This window comes from Sebastes umbrosus, chromosome 2, assembly GCF_015220745.1.
Source record: "Sebastes umbrosus isolate fSebUmb1 chromosome 2, fSebUmb1.pri, whole genome shotgun sequence".
In the NCBI taxonomy this organism is placed as follows: Eukaryota; Metazoa; Chordata; class Actinopteri; order Perciformes; family Sebastidae; genus Sebastes; species Sebastes umbrosus.
The window spans coordinates 19,799,778-19,810,900 of NC_051270.1; positions in this window are offsets into that span (position 1 = coordinate 19,799,778).

Below are 11,123 nucleotides of genomic sequence, written 5' to 3' on the forward strand. Positions count from 1 at the left end.
CGTAAAAAAAAAAGGTTTGAAAAATGTCTGAAAAAAATGTCTAAAAAAAGTTTGAAAAATGTTGGAAAAGAAAAGTCTAAACAATGTCTGAAAAAGGTAAGGTAAGGTTAGAGTCTTTCACTCTGACTCCCAGAGTGTCTTGGAGAAAGCTCTGAACAGTCTCTGCGTACTCGAGAGAGCGTGCAGCGCACATTCAGTCGGCCTGCAGCGACGAGGCAGAGACCAACGGGCCAGCAGCACCAATTCCAGGCTGCCTGGGGTCATCCAGAGCCCTGGTCAAGGACCCAGTCCAAAGGCAAAAGTTCTGTGGTGTTATTTATTTAAACAGTCGCGCGCCGATGAAAAAAGCCCGTTGAGTGTTATAGCTCACCCGGTAGAGCGGGCGCTCTTACCGCGGTAGGCCGGGGTTCGAATCCACCTTTCGGCATATTTCATTTAGCCAAGGATTTTGCCTTGCATTCCCCTTGTGTTTAAAAGGGCGTTTTCATTTCCCCCTTAAACCTCTGTGCGCAGTAGGTGGGATTGGTTATTTGTTCCCCCTTGTACGTCCGCGTACAGGAAAGGGGTGATTTTAGTTCTTATGAGCAGTATTTTTGTTTATACCTTTGAGCCAGCGAGTGCATATATCCCCATTGACTACTGGGGGCAGGTGGATACTCAGTCTCAAATCCTGGCCGCCATTCGTGGTCTGGCAGACAGGGTGAGTAGAATGGAGGCTCAGAGAGCAGCTCCACTGACTGCGGCTTGTTCGGAGGGGATCTCCCCTAGGGACTTGCCGGCATATGGAGAACATCAGGCCGATCACCCTGATGCGTGGCAGGCGCCAGGGCTCAGGTGCACAAAGTTCGGGTGATGCTGCAGGAAGACTGCGACTGCAGCATCAAGGGTTTCAGCCCCGGCGTACAGCAAGAGGGGCTCCTCAAAGGAGACGCCCCCCCAAAGGTCCAGGGACCCAGGGGGCCTCTGCATAGGAGTGGTGGGGAAGCCGCCAAGGTTCACTCCCAGCTACGCCTGGACAGCTGGGAGAAGGAAGTCTCAGACCCCTGGGTAGTGGCTACTGTTGCAAGGGGTTACAGAATTCAATTTCGGCGGCGGCCCCCACCTTTTTCCAGGGTCCAGATGACGTTTGTCAAGGACCCATTCCAGGCAAAAGTTCTGTCCGAGGAGATTGCAATCCTCCTTCAGAAGAACGTAATTGCGAAGGTAAGGCCCAGCGAACAGCAAGCTGGCTTTTATTCAACATATTTCCTTGCTCCCAAAAAGGATGGTGGGATACGTCCCATCCTGGACCTCCAGCGCCTAAATACCTACATAAAGGTTCTGCCGTTCAGAATGCTGCACACACGGCACATTCTAGAGTCGATAGAGCAAGGGGAACGGTTCACCACTATCGATCTAAAAGACGCGTACTTCCACGTCCCCATTTGTCGATCTGTCACCACTCCAGAGTGCAGGCTTAAAGATCCTGCCACACCTGGACGACTGGCTGGTCTGCGCTTCATCTCGCGAACAGGTCATGCAGCATACCGGGAGGGTCTTAGCTCATGTCCAATCCCTTGGTTTCAGGGTGAACTTAAAGAAAAGCAACCTCGAACCGAGGCAGGAAACAGTATTCTTGGGGCTTTGCCTGAACTCACTTGTGATGAAGGCGTCCCTTACCCCTCAGAGGGTTGCGAGAATCCTAACGGTCTTGCGTATCTTCCGACTGGGCAAACGCCTACAGTTGCTTCACTTTCAGAGACTGCTGGGGTTGATATCATTAGCAGTGTTGGTGATTCCGCTGGGCCTGCTCAGGGCTCGGCCCCTGCAGCGGTGGCTGAATGCGTTCAACCTCCATCCACGGAGGGACAGGCATGTGAAGCTCAGAGTGACTCAGTCATGTCAGAGAGCTCTGAGCCCATGGAGGGACCGCAAGTTGCTCACACAAGGTGTACCCTTGGGCAATCTGCCTTCAAGGAGGACTTTGGTGTTCACAGATGCCTCCAGGACAGGCTGGGGAGCAGTCTGGGAGGGCAGAATGGCGAGAGGTGTTTGGAAACCTCCATGGGACACCGAACACATCACGAGTGGCCGAAGCTTTTTTTTCTAAAAAATGTATAAAAAAAAGTCTGAAAAGTATTCGAAAAAAAAAAGTCTGAAAAATGTTGGAAAAAAAAGTCTGAAAAATGTCCGGAAAACAAAAGTCCGAAAAATGTCAAGAAAAGTTTAAAAAATATATATAAAAAAAAAAGTCTGAAAAGTTTTCGAAAAAAAAAGTCTGAAAAATGTTTGAAAAAAAAAAGTCTGAAAAAAAAGTCTGAAAAGTATTTGAAAAAAAATGTCTGAAAAATGTCCAGAAGCAAAAGTCTGAAAAATGTCTGAAAAATGGCTTAAAAAATTGTATGTAAAAAAAAAAAGTCTGAAAAATGTCTTGACACAAAAGTCTGAAAAATGGCAAGAAAAGTCTGAAAATATGTATAAAAAAAAAAAGTCTGAAAAATATTCGAAAAAAGAAAAAGTCTGAAAAATGTCCAAAAAAAAGTCTGAAAATGTCTGAAACAAATGTTTGTTTGAAAAATACTGGAAAAAAAACTGAAAAAAAGTTTGAAAAATGTCTGGAAAAAAAGGTTTGAAAAATGTATTAAAAAAAATTCAAAAAAAAGTTTGAGAAAATCAAGCAATGTCTGAAAAGGTAAAAAAAAAAAAAAAAAAAAAAAAAAAAGTCTGAAAAATGTCCGAACACAAAAGTCTGAAAAATGTTAAGAAAAGTTTGAAAAATATATATAGAAAAAAAAAAGTCTGAAAATTATTTGAAAAAAAAAGTCTGAAAAAGTCCAGAAGCAAAAGTCTGAAAAATGTCTGAAAAAAGGTCTAAAAAATGTTATGTAAAAAAAAAAAATCTGAAAAAGTCCAGAAGCAAAAGTCTGAAAGATGTCTTTAAAATATTTAAAAAATAAAATCTGAAAAATGTCCAGACACAAAAGTCTGAAAAATGTCCAGAAAAGTCTGAAAATGATATATATATATATATATATATAAAAAAATGTCTGAAAAATATATAAAAAAAAAGTCTGAAAACTGTCCAGAAGCAAAAGTCTGAAAAATGTCCAGAAGCAAAAGTCTGAAAAATGTCTGAAAAAAGGTCTAAAAAATGTTATGTAAAAAAAAAAAGTCTTAAAAAATGTCAAAAGTCTGAAAATATATATAAAAAAAAGTCTGAAAAAATATCCGTAAAAAAAAAAGTTTTGAAAAATGTCTGAAAAAAATGTCTAAAAAAAGTTTGAAAAATGTTGGAAAAGAAAAGTCTAAACAATGTCTGAAAAAGGTAAGGTAAGGTTAGAGTCTTTCACTCTGACTCCCAGAGTGTCTTGGAGAAAGCTCTGAACAGTCTCTGCGTACTCGAGAGAGCGTGCAGCGCACATTCAGTCGGCCTGCAGCGACGAGGCAGAGACCAACGGGCCAGCAGCACCAATTCCAGGCTGCCTGGGGTCATCCAGAGCCCTGGTCAAGGACCCAGTCCAAAGGCAAAAGTTCTGTGGTGTTATTTATTTAAACAGTCGCGCGCCGATGAAAAAAGCCCGTTGAGTGTTATAGCTCACCCGGTAGAGCGGGCGCTCTTACCGCGGTAGGCCGGGGTTCGAATCCACCTTTCGGCATATTTCATTTAGCCAAGGATTTTGCCTTGCATTCCCCTTGTGTTTAAAAGGGCGTTTTCATTTCCCCCTTAAACCTCTGTGCGCAGTAGGTGGGATTGGTTATTTGTTCCCCCTTGTACGTCCGCGTACAGGAAAGGGGTGATTTTAGTTCTTATGAGCAGTATTTTTGTTTATACCTTTGAGCCAGCGAGTGCATATATCCCCATTGACTACTGGGGGCAGGTGGATACTCAGTCTCAAATCCTGGCCGCCATTCGTGGTCTGGCAGACAGGGTGAGTAGAATGGAGGCTCAGAGAGCAGCTCCACTGACTGCGGCTTGTTCGGAGGGGATCTCCCCTAGGGACTTGCCGGCATATGGAGAACATCAGGCCGATCACCCTGATGCTATATCACTCTATGCACAGGGTTCTCCCTTGGAGGACGAGGGTCACCCAGAGATTGCTGAAGAGTCACATTGCCTTAGCCTATCTCACACAGGTGAATCTGCGTCCGTAGACGATGGTACTGGCGATTCTGTTCCCAGTGATGTGTTTTCAAAGGTTTTGAGTGCGGCTAAGATTATGGGCCTTTCAATTCCAATCGAAACCCCTAGCTCATCGGAGGGAGTCTGGGCCGGCATCTCGCAGTCTCGCCCCTCAGTGACTATTCCTGCAGCCGAGGATTATTGTCAGATGTTAAGGAGGTCATGGAATAATCCTGGTAGCGCCCCTCAGTTTAATTCGGGGTGCGGGAGGCTAGCCAAGGCACAGTACCCCCATGAGTCCGGTTTGGGCGATATGCCGCCTGTAGAGAGGGAAATGGCAGCTTTAACCCCTCTAGGCCCAGATAAGGTGACCACTAATCCACACTGTCCTCGTAAGGAGTGCAAGAAGACAGACCACTTGGTTTGTAGGTCCTATAATGCAGCCGCCCGCGCGGCGCGTGCAGGAAATGCACTCGCTCTCTTGTTAGCAGCGCTCAGAAGGACCGCTAGTGCGGGTGATCAGGACACCAGAAACCTGATAGATGCGGCACTGTCCACACACTCTCAGCTTACTCGTGACATCGGTTCCGCTATGTCGTCAGCCATGATGGCCCGCAGACAGATCTGGCTAGCTCAGACAACCCTCCCCGAGAACATCAGGAAGGAGCTCAGCAACATGCCGGTGGTACCGGGTAGAGTCTTTCACTCTGACTCCCAGAGTGTCTTGGAGAAAGCTGAACAGTCTCTGCGTACTCGAGAGAGCGTGCAGCGCACATTCAGTCGGCCTGCAGCGACGAGGCAGAGACCAACGGGCCAGCAGCACCAATTCCAGGCTGCCTGGGGTCATCCAGAGCCCTGGATGCGTGGCAGGCGCCAGGGCTCAGGTGCACAAAGTTCGGGTGATGCTGCAGGAAGACTGCGACTGCAGCATCAAGGGTTTCAGCCCCGGCGTACAGCAAGAGGGGCTCCTCAAAGGAGACGCCCCCCCAAAGGTCCAGGGACCCAGGGGGCCTCTGCATAGGAGTGGTGGGGAAGCCGCCAAGGTTCACTCCCAGCTACGCCTGGACAGCTGGGAGAAGGAAGTCTCAGACCCCTGGGTAGTGGCTACTGTTGCAAGGGGTTACAGAATTCAATTTCGGCGGCGGCCCCCACCTTTTTCCAGGGTCCAGATGACGTTTGTCAAGGACCCATTCCAGGCAAAAGTTCTGTCCGAGGAGATTGCAATCCTCCTTCAGAAGAACGTAATTGCGAAGGTAAGGCCCAGCGAACAGCAAGCTGGCTTTTATTCAACATATTTCCTTGCTCCCAAAAAGGATGGTGGGATACGTCCCATCCTGGACCTCCAGCGCCTAAATACCTACATAAAGGTTCTGCCGTTCAGAATGCTGCACACACGGCACATTCTAGAGTCGATAGAGCAAGGGGAACGGTTCACCACTATCGATCTAAAAGACGCGTACTTCCACGTCCCCATTTGTCGATCTGTCACCACTCCAGAGTGCAGGCTTAAAGATCCTGCCACACCTGGACGACTGGCTGGTCTGCGCTTCATCTCGCGAACAGGTCATGCAGCATACCGGGAGGGTCTTAGCTCATGTCCAATCCCTTGGTTTCAGGGTGAACTTAAAGAAAAGCAACCTCGAACCGAGGCAGGAAACAGTATTCTTGGGGCTTTGCCTGAACTCACTTGTGATGAAGGCGTCCCTTACCCCTCAGAGGGTTGCGAGAATCCTAACGGTCTTGCGTATCTTCCGACTGGGCAAACGCCTACAGTTGCTTCACTTTCAGAGACTGCTGGGGTTGATATCATTAGCAGTGTTGGTGATTCCGCTGGGCCTGCTCAGGGCTCGGCCCCTGCAGCGGTGGCTGAATGCGTTCAACCTCCATCCACGGAGGGACAGGCATGTGAAGCTCAGAGTGACTCAGTCATGTCAGAGAGCTCTGAGCCCATGGAGGGACCGCAAGTTGCTCACACAAGGTGTACCCTTGGGCAATCTGCCTTCAAGGAGGACTTTGGTGTTCACAGATGCCTCCAGGACAGGCTGGGGAGCAGTCTGGGAGGGCAGAATGGCGAGAGGTGTTTGGAAACCTCCATGGGACACCGAACACATCACGAGTGGCCGAAGCTTTTTTTTCTAAAAAATGTATAAAAAAAAGTCTGAAAAGTATTCGAAAAAAAAAAGTCTGAAAAATGTTGGAAAAAAAAGTCTGAAAAATGTCCGGAAAACAAAAGTCCGAAAAATGTCAAGAAAAGTTTAAAAAATATATATAAAAAAAAAAGTCTGAAAAGTTTTCGAAAAAAAAAGTCTGAAAAATGTTTGAAAAAAAAAAGTCTGAAAAAAAAGTCTGAAAAGTATTTGAAAAAAAATGTCTGAAAAATGTCCAGAAGCAAAAGTCTGAAAAATGTCTGAAAAATGGCTTAAAAAATTGTATGTAAAAAAAAAAAGTCTGAAAAATGTCTTGACACAAAAGTCTGAAAAATGGTAAGAAAAGTCTGAAAATATGTATAAAAAAAAAAGTCTGAAAAATATTCGAAAAAAGAAAAAGTCTGAAAAATGTCCAAAAAAAAGTCTGAAAATGTCTGAAACAAATGTTTGTTTGAAAAATACTGGAAAAAAAACTGAAAAAAAGTTTGAAAAATGTCTGAAAAAAAGGTTTGAAAAATGTCTGAAAAAAAAGTCTAAAAAAAGTTTGAGAAAATCAAGCAATGTCTGAAAAGGTAAAAAAAAAAAAAAAAAAAAAAAAAAAAAGTCTGAAAAATGTCCGAACACAAAAGTCTGAAAAATGTTAAGAAAAGTTTGAAAAATATATATATAAAAAAAAAGTCTGAAAATTATTTGAAAAAAAAAGTCTGAAAAAGTCCAGAAGCAAAAGTCTGAAAAATGTCTGAAAAAAGGTCTAAAAAATGTTATGTAAAAAAAAAAAATCTGAAAAAGTCCAGAAGCAAAAGTCTGAAAGATGTCTTTAAAATATTTGAAAAAAAAAATCTGAAAAATGTCCAGACACAAAAGTCTGAAAAATGTCCAGAAAAGTCTGAAAATTATATATATATATATATATATAAAAAAATGTCTGAAAAATATATAAAAAAAAAAGTCTGAAAACTGTCCAGAAGCAAAAGTCTGAAAAATGTCCAGAAGCAAAAGTCTGAAAAATGTCTGAAAAAAGGTCTAAAAAATGTTATGTAAAAAAAAAAAAAGTCTGAAAAATGTCCGGACACAAAAGTCTTAAAAAATGTCAAAAATCTGAAAATATATATAAAAAAAAGTCTGAAAAAATATCCGTAAAAAAAAAATGTTTCAAAAATATCTGAAAAAAAGGTTTGAAAAATGTCTGAAAAAAATGTCTAAAAAAAGTTTGAAAAATGTTGGAAAAGAAAAGTCTAAACAATGTCTGAAAAAGGTAAAAAAAAAAAAAAAAAAAGTCTGAAAAATGTCTGACACAAAAGTCTGAAAAATGTCAAGAAAAGTATGAAGATTATATATATATATATATATAAAAAAAGTCTGAAAAATGTCCAGAAGCAAAAGTCTGAAAAATGTCTGAAAAAAGGTCTAAAAGATGTTATGTAAAAAAAAAAAGGTCTATAGCATGTTAGGTATGTTAGGAATGTTAGCTTAGTATAGTGCGTTATGAAAAAAGTCGTTTTAAAAAAAAAAAAAAAAAAAGTCAATAGTATAGCATGTTAGGTATGTTAGGAATGTTAGCCAAGTATAGTGCGTGATGAAAAGATTTCGTGATAAGTCAGGATGTTAGGTTAGGTTTTTTAAAAAAAAAAAATTTAAAAAAAAGTACGTCATGTAAAATGTCAGTTAGGAATGTTTGGAAAATGTAATAAAAAACAATGTATTTTCACTTTTTGGACATCAGTGTAATTTTGGATGTTAGCAGTGGACTTTTCACCATCATTTGAAAAGTAAATGGTTACGTCACAATATATAGTTTCAGTGCCTTGCTTTTGGCACACTTCAGCACAGTGGAAGCTTGAGAGTAAAACCAGGTCTTCTGGTTCAGGGCCAGTCTCCCAAATCACTGTACCAACCTGCTGTATGGAGTATAATCATTTGCATTGAACACAATTGTATGAATCATAAATCTTTAATAAATAAATAAAATTAAATGTTATCAGATCTCAACCCTGTTTAAGCTGCATTGAAAAGGTGAACTATCTGCTGCTCTTAAAGCTTCTGAGCTCAATATACAAAGTGAATCCTTTGGTTTATTTCCATTGCTTATTTCATTTTTCATTTCATTTCAAAATTTATTTCAAGCATGTAGAATACAAAAAAAAATAAGGAAAAAGAATGATCATACCAACAAGTGGACAGTCAGAAACAAGTAGTATTTATATACAATGAAAAGTAAATGATTGATGCCTTGATTTACATATTCGAAAAGGAGTGAGAAGAAGTATAAACTTATTTAATCCCACCCCTTCTCCATAAGTCAATTATTAATTATTAACCAGCTTCCTTATTGAGCCATACATATACTCTAATTACATTTACAGGTTTGAAAAATGTCTGAAAAAAATGTCTAAAAAAAGTTTGAAAAATGTTGGAAAAGAAAAGTCTAAACAATGTCTGAAAAAGGTAAAAAAAAAAAAAAAGTCTGAAAAATGTCTGACACAAAAGTCTGAAAGATTTGAAAAAAAAGTCTGAAAAATGTTATTTAAAAAAAAAAGTCCAGAAGCAAACGTCTGAAAAATGTCTTGAAAATATTTGAAAAAAAAGTAAAAAAAAAAAATCTGAAAAATGTCCAGAAAAGTCTGAAAAATATATTTAAAAAAAAGTCTGAAAAATGTCCAAAAGCAAAAGTCTGAAAAATGTCTGAAAAAAGTCTGAAAAATATATATTAAAAAAAAAAAAGTCTGAAAATTATTTGAAAAAAAAAGTCTGAAAAAGTCCAGAATCAAAAGTCTTAAAGATGTCTTTAAAATATTTGAAAAAAAAAAGTCTGAAAAATGTCCGGACACAAAAGTCTGAAAAATGTCAATAAAAGTCTGAAAATTATATATATATATATATATAAAAAAAAGTCTGAAAAGTATTCGAAAAAAAAAACGTCTGAAAAATGTTGGAAAAAAAAGTCTGAAAAATGTTGGAAAAAAAAGTCTGAAAAATGTCCGGACACAAAAGTCTGAAAAATGTCAAGAAAAGTCTGAAAATTATATATATATATATATATAAAAAAAGTCTGAAAAGTATTCGAAAAAAAAAAGTCTGAAAAATGTCCAGAAGCAAAAGTCTGAAAAATGTCTGAAAAAAGGTCTAAAAAATGTTATGTAAAAAAAAAAAGTCTTAAAAAATGTCAAAAGTCTGAAAATATATATAAAAAAAAGTCTGAAAAAATATCCGTAAAAAAAAAAGTTTTGAAAAATGTCTGAAAAAAATGTCTAAAAAAAGTTTGAAAAATGTTGGAAAAGAAAAGTCTAAACAATGTCTGAAAAAGGTAAGGTAAGGTTAGAGTCTTTCACTCTGACTCCCAGAGTGTCTTGGAGAAAGCTCTGAACAGTCTCTGCGTACTCGAGAGAGCGTGCAGCGCACATTCAGTCGGCCTGCAGCGACGAGGCAGAGACCAACGGGCCAGCAGCACCAATTCCAGGCTGCCTGGGGTCATCCAGAGCCCTGGTCAAGGACCCAGTCCAAAGGCAAAAGTTCTGTGGTGTTATTTATTTAAACAGTCGCGCGCCGATGAAAAAAGCCCGTTGAGTGTTATAGCTCACCCGGTAGAGCGGGCGCTCTTACCGCGGTAGGCCGGGGTTCGAATCCACCTTTCGGCATATTTCATTTAGCCAAGGATTTTGCCTTGCATTCCCCTTGTGTTTAAAAGGGCGTTTTCATTTCCCCCTTAAACCTCTGTGCGCAGTAGGTGGGATTGGTTATTTGTTCCCCCTTGTACGTCCGCGTACAGGAAAGGGGTGATTTTAGTTCTTATGAGCAGTATTTTTGTTTATACCTTTGAGCCAGCGAGTGCATATATCCCCATTGACTACTGGGGGCAGGTGGATACTCAGTCTCAAATCCTGGCCGCCATTCGTGGTCTGGCAGACAGGGTGAGTAGAATGGAGGCTCAGAGAGCAGCTCCACTGACTGCGGCTTGTTCGGAGGGGATCTCCCCTAGGGACTTGCCGGCATATGGAGAACATCAGGCCGATCACCCTGATGCGTGGCAGGCGCCAGGGCTCAGGTGCACAAAGTTCGGGTGATGCTGCAGGAAGACTGCGACTGCAGCATCAAGGGTTTCAGCCCCGGCGTACAGCAAGAGGGGCTCCTCAAAGGAGACGCCCCCCCAAAGGTCCAGGGACCCAGGGGGCCTCTGCATAGGAGTGGTGGGGAAGCCGCCAAGGTTCACTCCCAGCTACGCCTGGACAGCTGGGAGAAGGAAGTCTCAGACCCCTGGGTAGTGGCTACTGTTGCAAGGGGTTACAGAATTCAATTTCGGCGGCGGCCCCCACCTTTTTCCAGGGTCCAGATGACGTTTGTCAAGGACCCATTCCAGGCAAAAGTTCTGTCCGAGGAGATTGCAATCCTCCTTCAGAAGAACGTAATTGCGAAGGTAAGGCCCAGCGAACAGCAAGCTGGCTTTTATTCAACATATTTCCTTGCTCCCAAAAAGGATGGTGGGATACGTCCCATCCTGGACCTCCAGCGCCTAAATACCTACATAAAGGTTCTGCCGTTCAGAATGCTGCACACACGGCACATTCTAGAGTCGATAGAGCAAGGGGAACGGTTCACCACTATCGATCTAAAAGACGCGTACTTCCACGTCCCCATTTGTCGATCTGTCACCACTCCAGAGTGCAGGCTTAAAGATCCTGCCACACCTGGACGACTGGCTGGTCTGCGCTTCATCTCGCGAACAGGTCATGCAGCATACCGGGAGGGTCTTAGCTCATGTCCAATCCCTTGGTTTCAGGGTGAACTTAAAGAAAAGCAACCTCGAACCGAGGCAGGAAACAGTATTCTTGGGGCTTTGCCTGAACTCACTTGTGATGAAGGCGTCCCTTACCCCTCAGAGG